Source organism: Aedes aegypti, chromosome 3, assembly GCF_002204515.2.
Source record: "Aedes aegypti strain LVP_AGWG chromosome 3, AaegL5.0 Primary Assembly, whole genome shotgun sequence".
NCBI classification, from domain to species: Eukaryota; Metazoa; Arthropoda; class Insecta; order Diptera; family Culicidae; genus Aedes; species Aedes aegypti.
Genome location: NC_035109.1, coordinates 287,722,262 through 287,748,478, shown reverse-complemented (window position 1 = coordinate 287,748,478; position 26,217 = coordinate 287,722,262). Strand labels below are relative to the sequence as shown.

The 26,217-nt window shown below is 37.7% G+C and overlaps 1 protein-coding gene across 1 annotated transcript in view; it reads right to left on the bottom strand.

Annotated features, from left to right (window-relative positions):
* The window catches only part of LOC5574236, a 162,063-nt gene that overhangs the window by 25,307 nt on the left and 110,539 nt on the right, over window positions 1–26,217 (bottom strand). The window contains exon 2 of the mRNA XM_021855911.1: window positions 8,721–8,817. The gene's annotated coding sequence lies outside the window, so the exon portion shown is untranslated. The remainder of the gene's footprint in view (window positions 1–8,720; window positions 8,818–26,217) is intronic.

The window sequence follows — 26,217 nt, the reverse complement described above, 5'->3', positions numbered from 1 at the left end:
ACTGTGTGAAATCTTTATATACCGTTTTAATAACTGGTAAGGCTGAAATTGCTGGTCAATAGGAGCGTTAAAAGGATCCGTTACTGAGCCAGCAAAGTAGATTGTTTTCTATTGAACTGTTAAAACCTCTGGATTAATAGTTGATTATTCCTGGAAAAGATTCCACATAAAACATAGGCATTTTCTGGACGAAATAAATGAAAAGAAATTCCTATCAACTTCCAGGGGAAAATTACGAATTACCTTCCAAAAATTTCTAGATCAAATGATGATGTTTTTTTGGAGAATTATTGCCTAGAAAACACTTCATTAGTGAAATTCCCAGTAGAATCGATGGATCTATAAAAATATTTCAAAAATTATCGATAATTTTTTAAACAAATTTACGGGCTGCATGTAGGATTTTTTTTCAATATGATTTGGCAAACTCAAAAGTTATCCTTAGCAAAAATGTTGTAAGTTCATAATAAGCTCTACTATATGTTGAGGTTTTATTCTAGGCTCATGAAACTCATTCAGGCTTCTTTATAAAAAATCAATGAAATCGCTCTGAAAACTTTAAAAGAGTTCTACAAGCTAAATGAGAGGAGTTTCTAGAGGAATCCCCCATTTCTTCATTTTTTATACATTTTTTGGGCATAGAATTTATGGATGGATCATAGGAGGAAGTGATGGAGTCATTCAAGTGTAGGTAATCTTATACGAAATTAAGAAAACAAGAATGTTATGGAATGCTTCCTTTGTGTATTGCTTATGCTTTGCATGGAATGGAATTGACGTATTTTTCCTCAAATTACAAATTACTGAAAAATATCTCGGTGAGATTACTACGAAAAAAACTTACCCTCAAAATTCGAGTTCGAGTGGGGATACCTAAAAAAATCCTTGAAGAATATGCAAAAAGTTGCATGAAGAGCCCATTAGCTTGGAATTCCTAGAAGAATCTGCGGAGGAACCCTTCAAAAATTGTAATGTATTTAGAAGAAAACAAAAGTAACAATTTTTTTGGTATGAGAAGAAAATTTGTACAGGATTTTTGGAAGAATTTTTGAAGGATTATTACTTCTGAAAATTTTGAAACAAGAATGATTTTCTGAAAGGATTCTTAGAAACTCTCGAGAAAACTTGGAGAAATCGTTGATGTCATCGTTTGTCGTTCATCTTCCTGAAAGGAATTATTTTAACCTGTATCCGAAATGCACATGACAAAAAGTTCAAAATGCTGCCATCTTGGCAATTCTCTACGATTTCCTTCGTTTTAGCTTGAATAAAATCGTCTGGATATCTAGTTTTTCCAAGGGTCATTGGACATTTTGGAAATGTCCATCGGTTCGTTGTTATTCCGGTAGGCCACTGGATCAGTCAGATGAAAGTGACCTCAACTTCATGTTTAATCAACATTTCACCAATTAATTGTTTAATTAAAACTCCGCCTTTAGACAAGGTATTCTTTGGAGTTTTGTTTATTTTTTCGCAGCTTACAAATTAAAATGGGTTTATTTTTGGTTAAACATTTTTGAAACATTTTGGAAAAGTGTTAGAAATATTAAATTATCTACAAATGCCTAGGTCTCATATAATGTGTTATACAAACATTTGTATTTTTCACATTTTTTCCAAAAAAAAACTAACACAGAAGAGCAGCGTGGTGGTATTAAATAATTTCGAACTTGTTTTCCGTTGATTACACAAAAAATATGTTTCAGGAAAAATCATTTTTTTACATTGTCAAAAGAATCGTAAAGCTTCAAATTTTTAATATTGTAAAAAATCGGTATCCAGAAACGGAAATCAGAAACCAAATTTTGTAAATTCGAGATTTCTTGTTGGAACCGTTGCGAACTCTTAACAAAGTTTATAAATGATTGCTGGTAAGTTCTTTGGCAGAAGCCTGATTTTAGTTCGATTTCATAAAATTTCCAAAGAGTTCATCATGACGCATATCTTTTATAAATAAGAATGCTGGAGATAATCTAAGAAACGATTAAACAGTATATGTATGAGGTTTTGAAGGCTTATAACATACGGCTATATTCGTTGGTTATAATCAATTTGTTTTCATCGCCAGGAAGAGCCAACGGTTCCTCCTTGCCCCCTTCTGGCTACTCCCATGTTTAAAGGTCGTGTAGGCACACGCGCTCGCGCCTATGTTGGTTTTTCGAATCACAGAAACTCCGACCGCGAAGGCGTGCGTTATCGGCTTATGTCGATAATGACACTTAGACACCCAGCTTAAATAGGACTTTTCTACGGTACAGAATTGTTGCAATGGACCCGTGCCATTTGGTGTCTCCAAGCGTTGAAACGAGCGTGCGAAAACATCAATGGAAGCCATTGAGCCCATAAAATCATACGGAGCGTATTATGCATAATGGATATACCTGCTTAGGTTATAGTGCAAACAAATCCGCCTATCGTAGAGTGCAGAAAATAAAGTAATTTGCCATAAATGAGTAGTTGTTGCAGTGGCGGCATCTACGATCTTGTTATTTTTTCCTCTTGTAATTCATGCTAAACTCTAAATACGAGGTAATCACTGGAATCACGCGAGACTTTTGTATGATAGGCATCATTTGGCCCGAAGTGTATGAATATTGAATATTATGCAGATTAATTGCTCCGTGTCGTTTTATGGACTGATGTGGCGTGCCCGGAGAGGTGAATTAAGATCGCATTAGCCCGCGCGGCTTGCAAGTGCCCTGGTGCTGGCGATTGTTGGTATGAATTGCTTTGATGTGTTTATTACATGCAAAGCTCGATGTGACTATGTCCCAGTGGGTACGTAATGCCAAGAAGAAGAAGAAGAAGAAGATAATATTTTCTCAAAATTATTTGCTAGTTTTTTTGTTACTCGTTTGAACGATTCGTCACATATTTTTTAAACTTGTCATAATGGTCACGATCAGGATACTTCCATTTTTATATTTGAAAAAACTCGTAATTTATGACTATCCCTTTAACATTAGCATCGTTTACTTTGAACATAACTCAAATTCTACAACTTTTTTCAGGAAGTACAATATGTTTCGACAAGTTATCAATAAGCTTCTTCTAGCTTGCGTAATGTGGTTCGAAAATTCTTGCTAGCATCAACATGGATATGATAGATTCACCGTTGTTGCAAGTATCATTTCAGTATCAAACAGTGGCATTTCAGTGCTCGAGACAAAAACTTCTCCGCATCTGGAGAAAATTTGTCAAAGATATTTCATCTAATTCCATGTAAAATATAAATATGAATTAATCGATAAATGATTGAGTTGTAAAACGATCTTACGGTATTTCCACACAGCCGTAGTCCAACATCCAAAATCAAGATACATCTTTGTGTCTACGAAGAATCAAATGTATTTGGTTTCATTTGTCAAAAATTATAATTTACCTACTCTGCCACCGATTTATAGAGGACCCCATTCAAAAGTTAGATTTATCGCTATCAAATTTCACACATATCCATCATCAAAATTATTAGCACCTCTTTCGCGAGCTAACCATTGCCTAATGGTGGCATCGGCACCTTGCACTAATCCCATCGAATGGAATGCCCCCAGGGCCCGAGAGGTAACCATCCCGGAGAAAAATGATCTGCGCTTTTTGGCAGCTATTTGGTTTCCTTCCAGCGCACAGTGGGAGATTTCGTCGCTCTTAACCTTTGCATTCCTAACCTATTTTTCACAACCAAATTTTCGTGATCTATTGGCTCTAATTTCCACAATTTTTTCTCCGATTTCAATGAAATGTTTGACATTTGAGTTTTCCGGATTGATTCGGATGTCCCGTGGGGTCTGTCGGAAGGTCATTTGAGACATTTCCATAATTATTTTGCACGGACCAAACAAAACTACAATGTTTGTAACAAAATCATAAACCATCAGTATATTCATTTCATATGGAACCATTATGGCCCGATCCGGATTCCCTGGAACTGGTCCCTGGCGCATTATTTCGGAACCAAAACTTGATAAGCAAAACCATATCATGCGACACATCAATCATCAAGATTTTCCACCGCAAGTGTAATACAATGCAGATTAAGTAATTGTATGCAACATAGGGTCATTGGCAAGTACTTCTGTACTGTATATTTTTATATTTTTTCAAATTTAGGGTAGATGTACCAATAGTGGAGGTACGATTGAACTTCATTTAACCGTCTAAATTCAAAAAGCGCAATTAATGTACATGTTAATGTTGTAACGGGAAGTAACAACCATTGACTTAATGAGAAAAATGATTTCATCGCAGTAATCCACGGCATGTCAGTGAAAAATAATACCTCCACTATTGGTACACTGTTCTTTTAGTTGCGGTAAATTTTTAATTTCTGTTCCTATAGTTGCGGTATCCGTTGTTTTCTTATGGGATCCTCCACTATAGGAACATTTTACCGCAACTATTGGTACAAGTAAGGAAAGTTTTAGCAATTTTAGTGATATTTCATCAGTTTTAAAGCAATTTGAACGTTCTTTTCAACTATTTCGTGTATCAACAAGTCAATACGTCGATTGGCAGTGTCGGTTCGGTGGCTAATATATTAAAATCAGTGAAAACGGCACTACCGCAACTATAGGAACACCCACAACTAAGGGAACACTTACCCTAAGTGTTTATAATCATTTTCTGTATTTTTTACTTAAAAAACTAAAAAAACACCGATGCATTAAGGGTCAGTAGTAATCAAAATTTTGCAAAAAAATCTTTTTTTTAAATAAATAAATAAATAAATAGTAGATGATTAGATTTTTACATTATTTTATTGCACTTTATGCAGTTCTATTTTGTTTAAACTGAAAAACTTGAATTTCAAACTATCCTAAGAAAATTTGGTTCGTGGAGAAAAAACGGCAATTAAAAATATTGTGTGGTCATGTCTTATAAAGCTGATTTTAAATTTTACCATTGATTTACAATGTATTAATAATATATTATTGCATCGTTTTCAGCTTGCAACCAGTTTGAGGTGGAAGCCTAGACTCTACTCCTTCATGTGTTATCAAAAGCATTATTTGCTGATGACCGATGTAGATCGGCTCGAGTACATGCAATAATTTAAGAGAATAATAACCCTATATTAACAATTTCGTTGCTGTTCATACAATCAACCAATAAAAAAAATATTTGGTTTAAAAACAAGGTTAAGTTAGTTAAAAAAGTAAATAAAGCTTTAATTTTTCCAATATTTTTTGAGGCCATTTTATATATGTGATGTTAACGTCATAACAGAGGAATCTGTTAGAGGCTCCCATTATAACGCTTTTTGCGTGTTTTTTGTAAGTCTATGTTTTTTATTCAATCACTGGCAGTGCCGTAGAGTGCGGTTGGCCCCCGTCAAAAGCGCCAGTCTCTAGGGAGCGCCAAAATGCGCATCGTACTCTATAAAATTGTACATATTCATAAAGGCGCTTCTTATGTAGACACAAATTATAGACATTATAATGAAAAGATGAAACAGTTTCTAAATAATTTTTCACAAAATATGAATTATGAAATCATTGAAGCATTAGTTAATTAAAAATTCCTGAGAGAAATTCAAAGATTTATCAACAAAAAATAGATGAAACTTTTTATCGCATGGTTGACAGGGTTGACTTTTTTCATGTCAATGATGTGTAGATTGCTTTACATATGGTGTTTGTTGTAGAAATTATTTATTATATACACGTTAGTACCCATATATAAAACACCCATTAAAACTATGTTTAGGCTAGAGCATTACCTGTGAGGGAGGCACCGATATTTTGTTGTGACTCACAGTGACAGTTCGTCACAGCAAAATCTTGGCTCTCCTTGACGTACATAAATTTCGTATCGGTTTCCCCCTCCCTGGTTTTAAGAATCCTTGCGCAAAGTCCTTCACTGGCTAAAATATTCCCAAATCAGATTATTTGTTCTGCACTAATCTGCACGATCAAAGCAAGCGGACTAATAGGTTTTTTGGGAGCCTTGGCTTAGACTTAATGCACTCAGGAGAGCTAGTGCTGTCAAAAAGATAAACAAATCGGAAGTGCAAATCGGTGATGCAATTTAATTAACTAAATGCGTTCCGTTGTGTGTCTAATTATGTTTCTACTGGACTTAATATTTCATTGTTAGGCTGAATCCCGTGGTTGATCGATTGAACAAATGCAGATAACGATAAGTGACGATAAAAGTGCCTGAACAATGAAAGTTTTTGTCATGTAACTCAGCTGTTGTGTGCAGCATACTTCTCCCACTGGAACGGGAAGTTTGAGGAATCACGGAAAAATTTGCCATACATGGTAGACGGATAATTCTACGAGAGGAATATTTGTAATTTATATTTTCGTGTTGTGATTCACCCATAATTGTCTACATGATCATCATTATCGATATAATGAAATTGGTTATTACAAGCATACCGCATTCCAATAACAAGCATCGGAAAATTAAGTTTTGAGAAGACTTTTACATGACTTAGTGCATTCCTACAGGTTTTATCGTTGGCTTTGTAAGACAAACAAGATGAGGTTTTAAGTATAGGCTTTAATAGATACTCACAGCTCCTTCAAAATGCAACTTGTTCTCAACAATTCTGACCGGCAAATATGTTTTAACATAAACACTTGTAGGTATCTACAAAGCATTCTAAAGTGGTTTTTACTGAAAATACCGTTTAGTTCTTTTCAATGCTTCATTAAATCCGTTAGGATTGAATGCATCCATAATAAAAAAAACTATAAATAACTTCTAAGACTAGAAAGCATTGAAATTGTTACTTGGGATGGAAATAGTACGAGGGTGACTATTTTCGCAAAAACATGCTTCACATAACAATATTTTGCATAAAACATTTCAAAAGCATGCATTTCAAAAGTAATCTGTTGCACTTCATGTTAAACAATCATCGTGTCAAATATTTTAAGCGGAACGGTTTCATGTGATACGGTCAAAATGTGATCAATTTCCCCTTGACTTTCAATTTTGCATTTATAAAATTGAACACCCCTTATTTTAAAAATGCGATTGTGGAGAATGTTGCTCCTATTTTGATTTTGAAATTCACTCTTCAGTTGTCAAAATGCCTGCAGTTGTCAAAACTAGGTGCAATAAATTTGGTTTTCTTGGGAAATTTACCAAAAAATTCAATTGTTTTGGTTGACCTATAATAATGTTAGGAGATTTAGTGCTGACAGCATTACAAAACAACTGGAAAAATGAAATGATTAGAACAAACACACCTAAATAGCCTAAAATTGGGTACTTTGTACGAAATCTCAGCCCTAATTACATGCCAAATATGATGTGTCACTGTTTTTCTTTAAATTTATGAGAACATATGTTGGAAATTGTACTACATTTGTATGAAATTCTGATAAATATATAAGGTGTCATTACTTCCCTCAGAAAATCTTGAATAACTTTAAAAATATAAATAAAGGATATGAGTTTTCTTTTAAAAAAATCTCCTCTTTTTAAGGTAAAGAATAACACTAGCGTTAAGTTAGATTTCCACTTTTGATGAATAAAATAAAAATGAACTGAAAAAGCATAGTGTTTGAGCATAACATCTTTGAGAAAAATATACTGTTAATGTTTTTTTTACAGAAACCTTTCGGAGCTATAGGGACTTGCTTAAAACAATGAGCAAAATTCCGAGATATTTTGCTGACATAGAAATACTTTTTCGATTCTAGTCACGAAAATTGGATTTTTTTTTCAAAAATCTTAACGGGGCAACCTTTAAACATCATTACTCAGAGTTTTCCCCATAAAAAGTATGATTGTAACATCCTTAGCTCTACCATTTGGAGATTGTGCCCCTAAGACAGACAAAGTGAAATTTCAGGACATCATTATCACCATTCGATTGACTTTTTTTGCTTGGGATATGAAGATTTTCGAAATCCGCAATCACCCAAATTAATTAGACGCCGTTTTAGGTCCATTTTATCCCACTGTCCGTTGCATTCGATTAGGAGTCCCCTATCAGTTCTCGCGGTGTGACGTTTCCCTCCCCTGCCTTGGCGCTCATTAGCAATCCACTTTATACTGGATCATTAATTAAGATATTAACATGGTATCGCTTACCGAGTCGGGGTCAAGCTGAGACTCGCCGCTGGATGGGACTTGGACTGAACTGGGGTAGTATCATTTTATTCCCCACACTATAATCGATGCTACAAAAGATGCGCGAACACGATAATCGTGCCCAATTTTTTTGCTTGTTCGTCTCCGTCCATTCTCGCTGCTGCATTTCTTAAGTGGTGTGTGCTCAAGATCTGGCAGAAATCAATTTGTAAATGCCACTCCTAATGGGTTGTCATATTTGTGTATTTTGAGACCCCTGAGGGGGTCTCCTGGACGGACTTTGCAGCGAAGTGCGCCAATTTTCCAGCGAATTCCGATGCATGGAATTCGGTCGCTGCTTTTGCGGGTCGTAAATTAGCATCAACTGGAAGCAATTTCTCATATATTATAGTTGCACTTTATGTGCACTTAACGAACATTTCGCACCGGGAAGTAGTGCTTCCCGGGGTGCAGAAACGTTTGTCATTTTTTTGAATTCAGAGTTGACCCTTCATTTATTTTTCGGTACGACACCAAAGTACCCGAAGTGCGGTCATTAATCAACGATTTGCTTGTAAAGTACTTACAAAGTGAATTCGTTGCATGCAACGAAGGAATTTTTGCCGCGCGTTGATTAAAAGGCGAATTTATTTATATGCTGTTAAAAATGTAGCCATAAAACCTGCTCTTACCTGCTGTAGTCGCCATCGTTCGGAAGATGGTGTCGTCTGGTCGGGAGGTTGCTGCTACTGCTTGAATCCCGGACATACGCCGTCGTACGGTGTAGTTCTGAAAGTAAAACAGAAAAAAGGTCCAAGTGAAGGTACATTCGGCAGCCAATGACAAGCGATCAATAGTTCATGTTGTAAGAAATGCGAAAAACCAAAACATTAAACTCGTTCTGATCGAGATCAAAATACGGGATACACCCGCAACATTCTCAACTCAATGAAAGATACAAGCTGCTCATGTAAAAAAACACGTTTCGCTCAAAAACGACTTAACCAGGACCAATTGAAAAATGTTTTTATGTTTATTTTGGGCTTGTTTTACCCACTTTAATTTTGATCAACAAAATCTCGAAAATTTCAAAAATTTGTTAGCTCCAAATTAAGAAGTTTGTGAAAAGATTTTCAACCACTTTTGGGTAATTACAAATATAACATGATTTAGTAAACCATTTAACTTTAGAACACAATTTCACCTAATTATTTTTAACGTGCGTTCCACTCCAAGAAGAAGTGTGTTTTGCTCGGAATGTTTATAATCGGATCAGTTTTGGAGATCATGAACGGGAGACTACTGCAGCACCCAGACTTCGGGTTGTGTTTCGGGTTATCTTTCATCTTTAATGGGCTCGCACCGACTGGAGGTGCCGGAGCTGCAGAGTGCAAATGCGAAAATTATGCTAATTGACTGTGGATTCACTTTTGTTTGGGCGATTAAAATGTTTGATTTTTCCGGTTGAATTTGGGTTAAAATCGATGTTTTGGTTTACGGTGAATTTTAGGTTGATTTATGCTAACATGTGTGGAGTTGTTGAGTTTGGGCTATAAAGCATTTAAACAACATGTAGCATTTTGGGTGGATTTCTCAAAACAATTTGGATGTATGAAGGTTGAAGTAATTTATGCATTCGAATTTTAAATTTAATTAACGAATAAAGCAGTATTTATTCCATCCGAATTCTGATACCTGCCATATCATTTTTATCAGATTCAAATAAGAGTTGCGACAATGTCAAAATTGGAACAGCGGCGAACTGTTATTTCCATACAAATCCGCGGTCCAATTAAGCAGAAGATCTGTCAAAATTGGAATATGATGTCACTCTTGTTTATAGGCACTCAAGTTCTTATGATTGATAGCTAGAAACCTAATAAAGTTGCAAGTGAAAAGGTGAATGACTATTTCTTCAATTACATTTTGTTTATTCTAGAACGGTCATATCGTATAAAGCAGTTTTCTACAAAAAAACAGGTCGCATTTTAAAAAAGATATATAATTTTGATTATGCCAAATGTCCATTATGCGAAACGTCTTCGCTCAAAATTATGAAAAACTGTCCCTATGCGGAAGGATTTTGTCGATTTTCAATTTTCCAAAATATGACAGCCTTCGACAAGATACAAGAACGGTACGAGCTTCAAATTATCACACACAAGCGTAATTTTTATTGTTTTTGTTGCAAAATGTATTTTCAGGCTACTGAAGTTTGTTTTACCATCTCTTCACAATTTTGGGGATTTTCCCCATATTTTTTCATTTACCTATTTTATCTACTACAGCAAAAAGATTGATCGTTTAATTCTTCAGAAGTCAGAACAAAATTGATTATCACATACCATGATGATGCATTTTCCATCTTTGAAAATTGCATATAATTGTTCAAAATATAAGTTTTTCCATTGTCATGGGACAGGGACGGCCTCATTGAACGTGTTTTCCATAGTCGCCATAAAATATTTTGCGAAAGTCAAAGGCTCTGATAGCTTATTATCAATTGAAAACCAGCAAAAAATTTTGGCTGAGAAGGCAAGGTGTTCCCACAACACTTAATTGATGAGCTAACTCTGAGTGGCATTGTACGCCATGAGCATAACCAATAGAAATATTAGTAATAGAACGCTATAAGCGCTGTTCGCATAAAACTGGTTTATGGCTGCTTAAATGCAAGGCCTTCAAAAATTTTGTATCCGGATGTCAAAAATGATAACGTCCAGATCATAACGTCTTACGTGGAGTAAAACAAAAATTATCTCTTTCTCCCTTCCATCTTTCGTACCTATCTGTCTTCCTTCAATACTGTTTTTTGTCTTCGTCTCACATCGCTGTTGTTTCTATTCTTACATGTTTTGTTGATATTTGTTGATACTCATTTTTTTGTCAATCCACTGGGATTCAAACCTGCGATTCTAGGATGGTTGAATACTGATTGATGGTGCGCCACGCTACAGGACGAGCTGTAGATGAAATAGTAATGCGCGTAGATTTTTCGCAATACTGAAACTAGAGGGTCTTGTTTCCCGGGCACGAAAAAATCCCGGGATTCGGTTATAAGAGCAAAAAACAATGCAATCTTAGATTTCATTCATCAATATTTCACCTTTTTGGAATTGAAGTCAATGGTCATTTATTAAAGTTAAATTGAAACGAAAATCAATCGTGATGCATAAGGTATAGGTATAGGTGATACCACTACTTACTTACTTACTTATTTGGCTTTACATCAATTATCTTGATAAAGCCTCGCCAACAATATTTCGCCAATTCCCTCGGTTCATGGCCGCTTCTCTCCATCCTCGACTGTGACCCACGCTCTCCAGGTCCTGGTGTACCTGGTCCATCCACCTAGCTCGCTGCGCCCCACGCCTTCTTGTTCCGACCGGATTCGTGGCGAACACCATCTTTACAGGGTTGTTGTCCGGCATTCTTGCAACATGCCCTGCCCAGCGTATCCTTCCAGCTTTAGCTACCTTCACGATACTGGGTTCGCCGTAGAGTTGAGCGAGCTCGTGGTTCATCCTTCGCCGCCACACGCCGTTCTCCTGCACGCCGCCGAAGATCGTCCTTAGCACTCGGCGTTCGAAAACCCCAAGAGCTTGCAAGTCCCCCTCGAGCATAGTCCACGCCTCATGCCCATAGAGGACTACCGGTCTTATGAGCGTTTTGTACATCGTGCATTTGGTGCGGGGGTGAATTTTTCTTGACCGCAGTTTCTTCTGGAGCCCATAGTAGGCACGACTTCCGCTGATGATGCGCCTTCGTATTTCCCGACTAACATTGTTGTCAGCCGTCAGCAAGGATCCAAGGTAGACGAACTCGTCCACCACCTCGAAGGTATCCCCGTCTATCGTAACACTGCTTCCTAGGCGGGCCCTGTCGCGCTCAGTTCCGCCAACCAGCATGTACTTTGTTTTCGACGCATTCACCATTAGCCCGACTCTTGTTGCTTCGCGTTTCAGGCGGGTGAACAAATCTGCCACCGTTTCAAATTTTCTCCCAATAATATCCATGTCGTCCGCGAAGCAAACAAATTGTCCGGATCTCGTAAAAATCGTGCCTCGACTGTTAAGTCCGGCTCTCCGCATGACACCTTCAAGCGCAATATTGAACAACAGGCACAAAAGTCCGTCGCCCTGTCGTAGTCCCCGCCGAGACTCGAACGAACTGGAGTGTTCGCCCGAGATCTTCACGCAGTTTTGCACACCGTCCATCGTTGCTCTGATCAATCTTGTGAGCTTCCCGGGAAAGCTGTTCTCGTCCATGATTTTCCATAGCTCTATGCGGTCGATACTATCGTATGCCGCCTTGAAATCGATGAACAAATGGTGCGTAGGGACCTGGTACTCACGGCATTTCTGGAGGATTTGCCGCACGGAAAAGATCTGGTCCGTTGTCGAGCGGCCGTCGATGAAACCTGCTTGGTAACTTCCCACGAACTCGTTTGCTATAGGTGATAGACGACGGAAGAGAATCTGGGATAGCACTTTATAGGCGGCGTTTAGGATGGTGATTGCACGATAATTTTCACACTCCAGTTTGTCGCCCTTTTTGTAGATAGGGCATATAACGCCTTGCTTCCACTCCTCCGGTAGCTGTTCCGTTTCCCAGATTCTGACTATCAGCCGATGCAGACAAGCGGTCAACCTGTTCGGGCCCATCTTGATGAGTTCGGCTCCGATACCATCCTTGCCAGCGGCTTTGTTGTTCTTGAGCTGTTGAATGGCATCCTTAACTTCCCCCATCGTGGGAGCTGGTTGATTTCCGCTGTCCGCTGTGCTGACGTAGCCATCGCCTTCGCTGTCCTGACCTTCTGTGCCTGTGTTCTCTGCGCCATTCAGGTGTTCATCGTAGTGCTGCTTCCACCTTTCGATCACCTCGCGTCCGTCCGTCAAGATGCTCCCATCCTTATCCCGGCACATCTCAGCTCGCGGCACGAAGCCGTTGCGGGATGTGTTGAGCTTCTGATAGAACTTCCGCGTTTCTTGAGAACGGTACAGCAACTCCATCTCTTGGCATTCCACCTCTTCCAGGCGGCGCTTTTTTTCCCGGAATAGGCGGGTTTGCTGTTTCCGCTTCAGTCTGTATCGTTCCACGTTTTGCCGCGTACCATGCTGCAGCATTGCAGCCCGCGCTGCATTCTTCTCCTCTAAAACCTCCTGGCACTCCTCGTCGAACCAATCGTTTCTTGAGCTCCGTTCCACATATCCGACAACGCTTTCGGCAGCGTCGTTAATGGCTGCTTTGACTGTCCTCCAGCAGTCCTCAAGAGGGGCCCTATCGAGCTCGCCCTCATCCGGCAACGCTGCCTCAAGATGCTGCGCGTACGCATTGGCGACATCCGGTTGTTTCAGCCGCTCGAGATTGTACCGGGGCGGGCGTCGGTACCGTACATTGTTGATGACGGATAGTTTTGGGCGCAGTTTCACCATCACCAGGTAGTGGTCGGAGTCAATGTTGGCGCCACGATAGGTTCTGACGTCGGTTATGTCGGAGAAGTGCCGTCCATCGATCAAAACGTGGTCGATTTGCGATTCTGTCTGCTGAGGTGATCTCCAGGTGTACCGATACGGGAGGCTGTGCTGGAAATAGGTGCTACGAATGGCCATATTCTTGGAGGCGGCAAAATCTATCAGTCGTAGGCCGTTCTCGTTCGTCAGCCGGTGGGCGCTGAACTTTCCAATCGTCGGTCTGAACTCCTCCTCCTGGCCAACCTGAGCGTTCAAATCTCCTATGATGATCTTGACGTCGTGGCTTGGGCAGCGGTCGTACTCGCGTTCGAGCTGCGCGTAAAATGCGTCCTTGTCATCATCAGTGCTTCCGGAGTGTGGGCTATGCACGTTGATTATGCTGAAGTTAAAGAATCGGCCTTTGATTCTTAACTTGCACATTCGTTCATTGATCGGCCACCACCCGATCACGCGCCTTTGCATATCACCCATCACTATGAAAGCTGTTCCCAGCTCGCGTGTGTTGCCGCAGCTCTGGTAGATGGTATGATTACCTCTAAACGTTCGCACCAATGCTCCTGTCCAGCACACCTCCTGCAGCGCTACGATGTCGAAACCGCGGGTCTTCAGTACATCGGAGAGTATGCGAGTACTTCCAATGAAGTTGAGAGATTTGCAGTTCCACGTACCGAGTTTCCAATCGCTAGTCCATTTTCGTCGCTGTGGTCTTTGCCGATTGTTCCGGTCCGTATTCTCTCGTTGACGTTCCTGTGCTGATGTGTTTTTACGGTTGGCTTGCAGGGCCTGACACCAACCCCCTAGATTTCCGGAGGACCATTCCCCCTAAATGTTCGGAGGGCCATAGTGCGCAGTTTAGCTTAGAGTCCATCTCTGGCACTCGGACGATGATCAGCCGCCCCTGACATGGGGAACAGACGCTGTTGTGAGCCGCTCCTAACGTGGAGTACAGACGCTCCAGGTTTGCAAAAGCAAACCCCCCCTTCCCTGTCAGCATACGACCAAAGTTCCCACCGGGGGTTGGTTACCCGATCTTCCCCAAGGTTACTCGTACCCCGGCCAGTACCACGAGGAGGTAGGGATAGGAGTTGCTGGGCAAGAGGCTAAGGACCGCACAAAGGGGTCTATTTTATTCCTGCAGGTACACGAGGTACCAATGGTACGCCATGCCCAGCCATTTACCGCGCCATAGGTGATACCAATCACTCTTCAATTTTACCAAGTAATCTTTTAAAATCTATTCTCATGATTATGCAACATATTACATTGTTGTGTCACATTGAATCTTCTTGCTTTTAAATTATTAGCATAACAGCCACGTTAGACCAGGAAAAGTGTAAGGTACACGCGGGCAAGTTGAAACGGTTACGGGAAGATAATAAAAATATCAACCACCAAATCAATTGTTGACAAACGGAACAAACCGAAGATGAACCTGTTATAGTTTATTGAAAATTACGTAACTAACATACCAGTGAAACACAAGTTTAAGCATAAGTGGCCTTAGCTCTCAATAAATAACTCAATAACTCTTATAGAGTAAGCTGATTGCAATAACTAAAATACATTCTTGCATTTACAGTCACAACAAAAAACATGCCGCTTGTTTTGTGCCAATATTTGAAAAGAATACAACAGCATTTTCTAATTATATATGCAATTTCGGGAAATATTCGGGATTTTTTGGATCCCGGGATTTCCCGGGATTATCGTCCTGGGATTCCCGGGACAAGACCCTTTAACTGAAACTATGCTTCTACAGGATTTCATTCCTGCTTCGCTAGGATTCTTCTGAAAATCCTCTTGAGATTCTTCGGAAAATCTCACTGAGATGCTTTCTGGAACCCCTCATTAGTGCTTCCGCAAATTTCTCTGGAATTATCTGAAAAATCTCTGAAGTTCTTCCGGTAATCCTTATGGAATCCCTTATAAGAAATCCTTCTGAAATTTATCAGGAAATCCCTCTGTAGTTCTTTCATAAACCTATTCGAGCTGTTCCTTCCAAACATTCTTTTTCGATTATTCCATAAATGCTTCTGGAATTCTTCTTGCAGTTTCTTTATGATACTTCACAAAATCTTTCAGAGAATCGTCCAAGAATTCCTGTGAGATTCTTCAGAAAAAAACCCCTCCGCGTTGCTTCCAAAAATCTCTCGGAAGTTCCTTTTAGTTTGTTTCGGAAATCCTTCTGAAACTATTAAAGTTATCTCTCTGTGATTTTTCCGAAAATCTTTCTTCTTTCTGATCGTTTTGGATATTACTCTTTGATTTTTATGGAAATCCTTCCAGGTTTTTTTTTTCCGTAGAGTTTCCCTGGAATTCTGCCGAAAATGTTTCTCTGATTGCTGTTTTTATGGGGCCTTCCTTAGCCGAGTGGTTAGAGTCCGCGGCTACAAACCAAAGCCGTGCTGAAGGTGTCTGGGTTCAATTCCCGGTTGCTCCAGGATCGCAATGGAGATTCCCTTGACTTCCCTGGGCATAGAGTATCATCGTACCTGCCAAACGATATACGAATGCGAAAATGGCAACTTTGGCAAAGAAAGCTCTCAGCTAATAACTGTGGAAGTGCTTATAAGAACACTACGCTTAGAAGCAGGCTCTGTCCCAGTGAAGACGTAATGCCAAGAAGAAGAAGAAGAAGATTGCTTTCCTGAAGGATGGAGTTATTTGAAAAGATCTGAGATTGTTCTGAATATCTTCTGAAGATTTTTCCAGAAATTTTTCAGAGTTTCTCACAAAAATCGCTCAGGATTTCTTTCAGAAATTCAAACGAAATGAATTTAATTAATATGAATGCTCTTGATTTTTTTGATTTATTAGTTGAAGTTGAAGTTACTCTTGAATTCAAATGAACGTGACGGAGCGTAAAAACTAGAGATTTTCTTGCTTTTGTTTACAATTTCAATAATCTACAGAAATAAGAAATGTACCGTTTTGATTCATATTACAGACAGCTTCAAATTCCGGAAACTTTACTTTGCATGGGAAACATTTCACACGAAATATTTCAATTTTTGTCATTCAAAAGTTCTCACTTTTAAGGCTCGTTTTAATAAGCATTTTTGATGGATATCTTTGAAAATTTATAATGCACAGCTGCCTTAGATGTATTTTGAGTGGTTTGACGATTTCAATTCATCGTTTGAATTTACTATCAATGATTTTTATGAGCTGTCCGGAATTTGAATCAAACTGTCCGGAATATGAGGCAAAAGTGAGGAAGCGACCGGAATAAGAATCAGAAATAAAGACATTTCTATTTATTTGATATGATTCATGTTGCGGAATCAAAATTCTCACCCACCATTTGAAAGTTAAGTGTTTTGAAGGCTCGATAACGTGAAGGAATCATACAGAATGATTTATTTTGTATGCTTTTTGGTGATTTATAGTTCACTGTGGCCTTAAGTGTCCGTAATATTAATCAAAACGGTACCAATTATAAAAGTAATTTGAATATAACATTGAACTCATACCTGATGTTGCCCTTTTATCATTTCAAATCAAAGCAATTTGACGTTTCTCTATGTGTGATTTAAAGTCAAAGCAGACACATGTATCAGATTCAAATGTGATTCAGCATCCATAGTATACATTCACTTCATTCAGTATTATGTAGTTTAGTTTTACACATAAAATTCTGTTTGGTTGAAATCTGTACTTTTTGGGACAAATCCACCTGGTATTTAAAATGCATTGGAGTACAACTTATAAAATTGTAAAATTGAGCAACAGAATGATAAGAGTGAACCAGGATGAGGCGTCGGTTAGGGGAAGTGGTGGTAAAATGAACAGGGGTGGTAAAATGAACACCGTGCCTTTTACCGAGAACAAACAAATTTTGATGAATTTTTATCACGCACGGACGATTTAGAGCCTAAATCTGAGTGTTCAAGTTGATACGTAGGTCGATTGAAGTGAACATATCAACGAAAACTAAGATTTTAGAAAATCACGTTTGAAAATCAGAACTGACGTAACTTTTAGCTCGGAAGACTTGAGGTTTTTCAGTGAGGTTAATATCGTTATGATTTGATGTCAAATCTGATACCTTTCGAATTCTTTTTGAATGGGTTACAATCATTAATAGATGTATTTTCGGTGGGGCAATGGAAAGTTTCAGCAATATTTGTTTTGCTCACGTTTTTTGCATGGTGTTCATTTTACCATCAACCCCTGTTCATTTTACCCACATAGTGCAGGTAAAATGAACATTTGCATCTCTTTTTGATAGCGATGAAAATATGTAAAAATTTAGCTATTTTAGTCTGAATCCATGTCCCTGCTATAGATTACATCCCTATTTTTGATGTTGTGCGTTAGAACTAAATAAATTCCTCGTTTTTCTATCAGAAACAAGATGATTTCCTTAAGGTGTTCATTTTACCACCCCTTCCCCTATGGGGTTTGCCGTGTAGATCTGATCTTTATAATCACAGAACAATTTTCCTTCCTAATGTTTAACATGTTTTCTGGTGTATTGATCTATTTTTACCAATGATGTTCTTATGTACCTGCATCGCTTGTACATCTCATCCCCTGCCTACAAATTTTATGGTATTTTAATTTGTATTAAAAATATACCTTGAACTAAATTTCGTTATCAATGTGGAAGTAGCATTGGAAAGGAGATAAAAATACCAATTTAAAAAAAAAAACTTAGACACTGAAACATGCCATTCGTGACGCCGTGTGCTGGCTGGAGGAAGAAGAAGCCGCTTTCTGACAACGATTTCAGCCCATCGTTGTGGGATGCTGGAACGGCGAGGGGTCTTAGGGCGGATACAATATTGCTAGGAAAATCTTTGCAATTTGTAAAACTTCTTCCAAGCAATCACAAACTGACGTTCAAAGAAGCTGACTTGGATTGGGTCCCAAATTGATCTGCACTGTGAACTTAGATTTTTTTCAATCAATTTTCCATGGATACGGGGTATCTACATACAAACGTGTTGTTTATTGAAGTTTCGAAACATTCTCGGAGAAGCTGTACGAAACATAAAATCAACGCTTGGGTTAGCGGTGATCGTTGACGTTGATTCAACGCAAACACGTTAACGTTGACGCTAATAACCACGTTAACGGCGTTTATCGTTGATTATCGTTAACAACCCTGATTAACTGTGATAAGAGTTGTAGAAAGAAGCAAGTGAAAGATACAACTACAAAGTACGAGGAAAAGGACAGGTCTGGGATTGAACCCATGACCTTCTGCTTATGGAGCAGAAGCGGTAGCCATTAGACCACCAACCCCGTCTACCAAATTCCGCTATCATTTTAAGCTATACTTACTCCAAGTTTGAAATCGAACCTATCAGATAGAACAACTAATATTCGTAAAGTTGTTCAACTAATACCATGTGTATTTTCATCACCCATGTATTCGACTCAATTTCAAACGCCGACCGCAGCAACTAAAACACTAATTGAATCAGTTGTGTGCTGAAGGTATTTTTCTTGGCACGAGTTTTCCTCAATTTGTTTTGCTCTTGTAATGTGGCAAACGGGTGCAACGGTGAATTTGTCAGCACCTCTCGCGGCTCACTAGCAACTGTCAAACAGTCTGATGTGCCATCTGATCGTTTTGCGATCTCTTCTGCCATGTAATTCGGGGAATTGATGTGAGAACTTGGCATTTTTTCAGTAAAATATATGCCAAACGGCATCGCAGCACATCTTGATTTTCTACGTTGCAGATTTGTGTTTCAGTATCACTTAGCGATGGGAATGTTCATTCGCGAAAAAATGATCATTTTTCATCCGATCATAAACTAACAGATTTCCACTTTCCAACCGCCATATATTCATTATAGGCGATCAACTCCACATGGGTGGTCCTCTGCCGCCGGCTACTTGCATAAGCGAATATGACTGCTGGCAGGCCTTTGCAGAAAAATGGTGATCTAAAAATTGCCGCTGCCTCGGTTGATGATGCGAACAACTATCACGCATTTAAATTGTCATAAAGCAGACCAGTTGTGTATCTGTAAGTTTGCGTCGCATCAAATTACTAACTCGGAAAGCGTGTTTCGTAGTTTTCTGGATGACTGCATTAGATCAGAAGTTACAGTATTGGACAATGCATATGCTACTTTCATGATTTTCCATTTTTTTTCAATCATGAACAAATTTTTGTGTTCAGCTTCCACATTTTCAAATAAATCAAACATTACACTCTAGTTAAATTGATGTTTCTTTTTACTCTTGATTGGTAAAAAATACTGTTAAAATATATATTAAAATTCAAGTTATGTCTAATGTGCTCTAAAATTCTAAAGAAGTTGATTATTTTATATAAAAAATCTAAAAGTAGTACCGTTTTAATTCATATTACGGACAGCTACTTTGTATGGGAAACATTTCACACAAAATGTTTCAATTTTTGCCGTTCAAAAGTTCTCAATTTCAAAGCTAGTTTTAGTAAGCCACCATGGAAAAACCATAAATATTTTTGAAAATTTATAATGCCCAACTACCTTAAATTAAACCTAAACCTCTTTAGTGGTTTGACGATTTCAATTGATGATTTGACTGTTCCAATAATGATTAGCATGAGCTGTCCGTAATTCGAATCAAAGTGTCCGGAATATGAGGCAAAAGTGAGGAAGCGCCCGTAATAAGAATCATGAGAAGACCACACATATTGATTTATTTAAAATTATTCAAGTTGCGGAAGCGTGTTCTTAACCCATCATTCGAAAGTTCAGGGCTTCCGACGCTTGATAACGCTAAAGAATCATACAGAATGATTTATTTTGTATGCTCTATGCTGGGTTATATTTCCCTGAGGCCTTAAGTGTCCGTAATATGAATCGAAACGGTAAATGTAATGTCCAACACTGTACGTATTCCAGTGCGTTGGCGGTTGGCGCCTGTAAGTGATGATGATTTTACAACTTGTTCGTTGGTGAATTACGATTTAGTAGCCTACCATCGTCGACTGCGAAGTTGACACTTCAAAAGGGTGCGGCCACAAAAGTATCGTGTGACGAGCATTATAAATTATCAGGGATGATCGAACTATAATGGAGTCATATGGTGAGGAATGAGAATCGGTCATCAGATCTACACAACACGTCTATAGTATGGAACCATTTCAACGAGTATTGCAACATCCCAAGAATTTTAGAATACGGTTTAGAAACAGCGGAGATCATAAGTACCTATAGTAGTTCTTTTAAGTTTTTGTTTTTTTTTATTTTCGTGTCATTTTAGCATAAGACATTTAACATAAAAACAGGGAAATAATTACAAGTTGAAAAGAAATCAATACTACAAAGCGCATTTTAAATCTATTGGAATTCACCAAACTTGTCCATTTTTTGAAACTGAAATATTTTTTCCATAAAAAAAAACACTTAATTGAGATCATGAACCAAAAATAATATTAATATTAAAACACAGACAAAAAAAATATTTCTCAAAACTAATGTACATTTTAGGAAATTTCCAGCTTTTTACATGATATAATATATGGCTCTAAATTTTGCCCCACTATGGGCCAAAACGGTTTCAAAACAAGCAACATCGCCTCAACGCGTGCTTACCGGCAAAGTTGGTTGGAGGAAAACATAAAATTGATTATGAAAGTCAAGTGATCATATTTGAGTTCGAATTTTCGATTACACTCAAAATTTGTTTTACCTACAAAACCACAAAAAAAGTATTTCCTGAGCATGTTCGTCTGTAAATAATAATTGAAGGTTGTGACACGTAGTTTTTTCGGCATAAATTCGCTTGTAGGAGTCAAGTGAGCATGTTTGAGTAGAAAAATAAATTTTTGATTACACTCAACATATCTTTTTCCTGAAATCCTACTATTTCTTCCTCTTCTCTATCATTAACTTGTTAATCTTTGCCAGAGCATAAGCGACTACTTTCAAGACAATTCGCCTAATTGATCATGAAACGTTACTGAAAGCCTCCCACGGTGCGACCTGAAATGGTCTAGTATTGACACATATGTCAACACTCACTGTAGGATTCGGTTCAAGTCGAACCCGGTAAGATCCGTAGAAAAAAAACACTAACATGCACTCTCCTTTTCTAAACTGATGCCACCACCCGTTGGTTGTTTTGCTTCGCACAAAACGTTGTTGGACCAACAATCTGCCACTCTATCGCACAACAGCAGGGGCATGCCGCGTGCGAAATTTATGAGCCGTTTACAACCTGTTCGGTAGTGGTAAAAATTAATTAGCATTTGATGCATTCAAGCGCGGCTCGATGCCCCTGCCTGCCGCCGCTGTCGTCTAGTGTTTTTGCAAGGTAGAGAAACTTTGTACAAAATGGGCTCTTCTTCTACTTTCTGGCGTTACGTCCCAACTGGGACAGAGCCTGCTTTAAAGTTTAATGTTCTTATCAGAACTCCAACAGTTTTCAACTGAGACTTTTCTTTGAAAATTTACCATTTTAGCACGTAGTACATAGGTATATATCTTGTGGCAGGTACGAAGCTACTCTGTGCCCTGGGAAGTCGAGAAAATATCCAATTCGGAAAGATACTCGATCGGTGGGATTCGAACACACGACCCTCAGCTTGGTCTTATTGAATAGCTGCGCATTTATCGCTAAGGCTATCTTTTTTCAGCATTAAATTAGTTTTAGTAACTAAGAAACTTATCACCTTATTGTGTATGCTTAACAATTGTTGATTTGAGATCTTGAAGATTGGAATTTTTCTCGATCTTCGACAAAATAGTTTTTTTTTCATATGAAATTTTTAGTTTAAAAAAAAAGTTTAATTCAGTTAAAACAGTTAAGACATGGGAATATGATACAGTCGACTCTCCACATCTCGATAAGGGACCATTGAGATAGGGAGAGATCGAGACATAGAACAAATGTTTGAAGAATACTAGATTGTTTTCGTAAATTGTTTTGAATTCCTAAAATGTAGTCCTATAGGTAACCTTTGATAATAGGAATTTCGACATACGTAGAGAAAATTAGGAATGAAAATCACATCGAGATATGGAGATATTGAGATAAGGAGGATATCGAGATATCGAGAGTGAAAATGTATACAGAATGCAAGGACCGAAAAAATCATCGACATAGGGAGCGATATCGAGATATAGAACATCGAGTTGTGGAGAGTCGACTGTATATAGGCTTTTTCCCAACGAGAAACCTGATTTTTTTTCATCATACATCTGATTGGTGAACACTGGTTCAAAACTTCGTAAAACTGTGGTGTTTTCAAATTCTTGAGTAAATGCGTGGATCATATGATCGGTATGGAAGTGAATTTTGCACTACTTTCCCCTATGGTATATCGTTCGTGTGATCGTCGCTCGGACAGACTCGCCAGCTTATCGAGGTGAAGCATGACTGGCGGACAGAAAGATTAGTAGCAACTAACAAAGGAAGCGTTTTCCTCGTCCATATGGGATGGTGAAGTGTTGTAAGATGTCAAGGGATATCTTAGTTTGAATGTGAACTGTGATTACTAATGCTAAAACAAAGCCAATTCTAAAGATTATCTCACACTTCATGCTAGCTTCTCAAAGATGTACGGAAAATTGGAATATTGAGAATATACTAAGGTAAACGGGAATAACTATACATTTGTATTCAGAATAATAGTAGTGAAAGCCAATTTTCATACAAAATGGTCAAGTTTGGTTCCCTATGAGCAATCGGCATGAGTTTTGTCAGAGAACTACAAATTTGCTCAATTTAATTATCACATTATTTTTTTATTTTAAAAGCGTTGCACAGTGGCGCATAGTCGGACAAAACCTCAAAATTTCATGTTCACAAAATCATTTGTTTATACAGTAGAGATATGAATTCATGAATTCCTCCGAAAAGTTCTCCCTATACTACTCCAAAAATTATTCTTTGGAATCTCGATGAAACCTTTTTTTCAAAAATATTCAGGTGATTTTTTTTATAACTGTTCCAGTAACATACTGTATACATTGAAGACATTTTTCAAAGTATTCGTCTAAGATTAAATTTCTTCATGCGTTCCTTCTTGAACTTGTCCAGAAACTACACCCGAAATTCCTATGAACCTATTTAAATTTTTAAGGAATGACTTCAATTACTTTAACTCCTTGTTACACTCATTCGGGTTTTTCTTCAGTAATATCTCGAAATAACCCTGTAAAACTTGTTTGGGATGCTGCCTTGGATAATTTCTCAAGTTCTTGATACGATTCCTTCAAAATTACATTTTGTTGAAACTTTCTTAGAATGTTCTTAAGAGCCAGTTCGCGAGAGCCGCAACCCCTTCTTGTATCGATGTTCTTCGATCAGGCTGAAATTTTCAGGGAACATTTTTCTATATAAAAGAAAATGTTTTGCAAAATATTAGATTTTTGTATTAGGGGAAAGTGGGTCAAAATGACCCCCAATGATTTCATGTCACTAAACATGCAAAATCACAAAAACCGAAATAACTTTAGAAAAAGTGCACGGATTATATTGAAATTTGGCATGATTACTCTACGCTATATAAAGTTTAAGGTAAGCATGGTATATGAATTTTGAAAGTGCTTCAAATCGAGAAAAAAAAGTTTATCATAAACATTTTAGTGATTTTCAAATCGATTTTTTTCTTGCCAACCGAACTAGGTCAAAAAACTAAATATGAAGTTTTGTAGGGCAACTAATGGACTTTCATTTGAGGTGTAATCCAGATATGCCGTTTCACAAATTTTTGAAAAAAAAATTTTTTCGGGGTAGTGTTTGAACTTGAGCCATTTTGCGAGTACCGCAACCCCCTTACCTAGAAAGGTTGTATTGATCTTATCCGATCGAGCTGAAATTTACAGGAATTGTTTTCCTATATAAAAGAAGATTTTCCGCAAAATTTCAGATTTTTATATTAGGGGGAAGTGGTACAAAATAACCACTAATGATTTATTTATTTTTTTTTAATTCAAGATCAATTAAACTGCTTGTAGCTATAGTAAAAATGCACGGATTTGTATTAAATTTGGCATGTTTACTTTACGTTAAATGAACTTCAAAATAAACATGGTATTTGGATTAAAAATGATTCAAATCGAAAAAATATCTATTTTTATTGTATTTTTTGTCAACCGAACTAGGTCAAAAAACTAAATATGAAGTTTTGTACGGCAACTCAAGGGCTTTCATTTGAGGTGTACCGTGGGAAATCAAAATCCGGACGGTATAAGTAGCGTATGGAGGCCTCTTATCTGTAGTTGTAATACCGGTTATATCCGGTTCTCGTGAACTGGCTCTTAATGAAGTTTGACCTAGGATTCATAATAGAATCTTTCGATAATTTCAAAATTCCTCTAAAAATTGTTCTGAAGATTCCTTCAGAAATTCCTCTAATTTCACTTCTGGAATTTTTGCAAAATTGCCAAGATTATCGAAGGATTTGTTTAGGAATCATCTCACGAGATTTTTCAAGAATTCGATAAGGAATTTCGCTAAGATTATTTTTAAGCATTTAATCATCCCATATGCATAGGAATAATTTCAGATTTTCATTCACGACTTCATCGAATGTCATTTATGAATAAATCAAAGAACAAAAAAAACACACAAACTAAAGAAAGTTTCTATAATTATTACTTCTTGGTTTTCACACCACATTTTTACAACAATTCCACGTCAAATTCTTGATGAAACTCCTGTAAAATGTATGAAATGATTCTATTAAAATCATCAAAATACTTTTAAATTTTTACTTAAAGCAATCCCAATCGGCACGTAATTTGTGAATGAAATTGTGAGGACCGCTCTTCTCTCCCTGACTAACATAATACATGGCTACGTCCAGGTCTCTCGCCCTCTTAAAAGTCTATGTAGGTTGTAAACGCGGTAGCAACTACTAACACGTCAAAATTTGAAAAACAGAAACAAAATATATGACCCGATTTTGTCAGGTTCCCCATTTTGTCGGCCTAAAACTCATCGAGGGGCTGACAAAATCTGGTCTCTACTGTATTTTCATAGGCTGCTGTACTATTGAGTGACGATTTCCCAAAATTTGTGATTGATCAGCATTGTTTTTGATTTTTGACAACATCGTAAGCGTGGGAAAGTCAGAAAATTGGGCTGCTTGAATTCATCAACTATAGTTTACCTACCAAACTTCAAAATGCTGTTTAGTCTCAAGTCTTAGATTTAGCTATAATTACATAATTTTTAACATATTGAGTTGTTATTTGTAGAAGAAAATGTTTATAACAATCTTTCTTCAAAATTGTAGTAAATTTTCAAAACTTCGTCCGTTTTATGTGAAGTATTTCGGGAAAACGGCCACTCACTATGAAGTAGCAAATCATCCATTCTTTCTGACGTACAATAGTTTTTGCTGTCTCTCTTTGCCCCTAGAGGAGAAAATCCATTTCCATAAATTTTCAAAACTTCGTCCGTTTTATGTGAAGTATTTCGGGAAAACGGCCACTCACTATGAAGTAGCAAATCATCCATTCATAGGCTGCTGTACTATTGAGTGACGATTTCCCAAAATTTGTGATTGATCAGCATTGTTTTTGATTTTTGACAACATCGTAAGCGTGGGAAAGTCAGAAAATTGGGCTGCTTGAATTCATCAACTATAGTTTACCTACCAAACTTCAAAATGCTGTTTAGTCTCAAGTCTTAGATTTAGCTATAATTACATAATTTTTAACATATTGAGTTGTTATTTGTAGAAGAAAATGTTTATAACAATCTTTCTTCAAAATTGTAGTAAATTTTCAAAACTTCGTCCGTTTTATGTGAA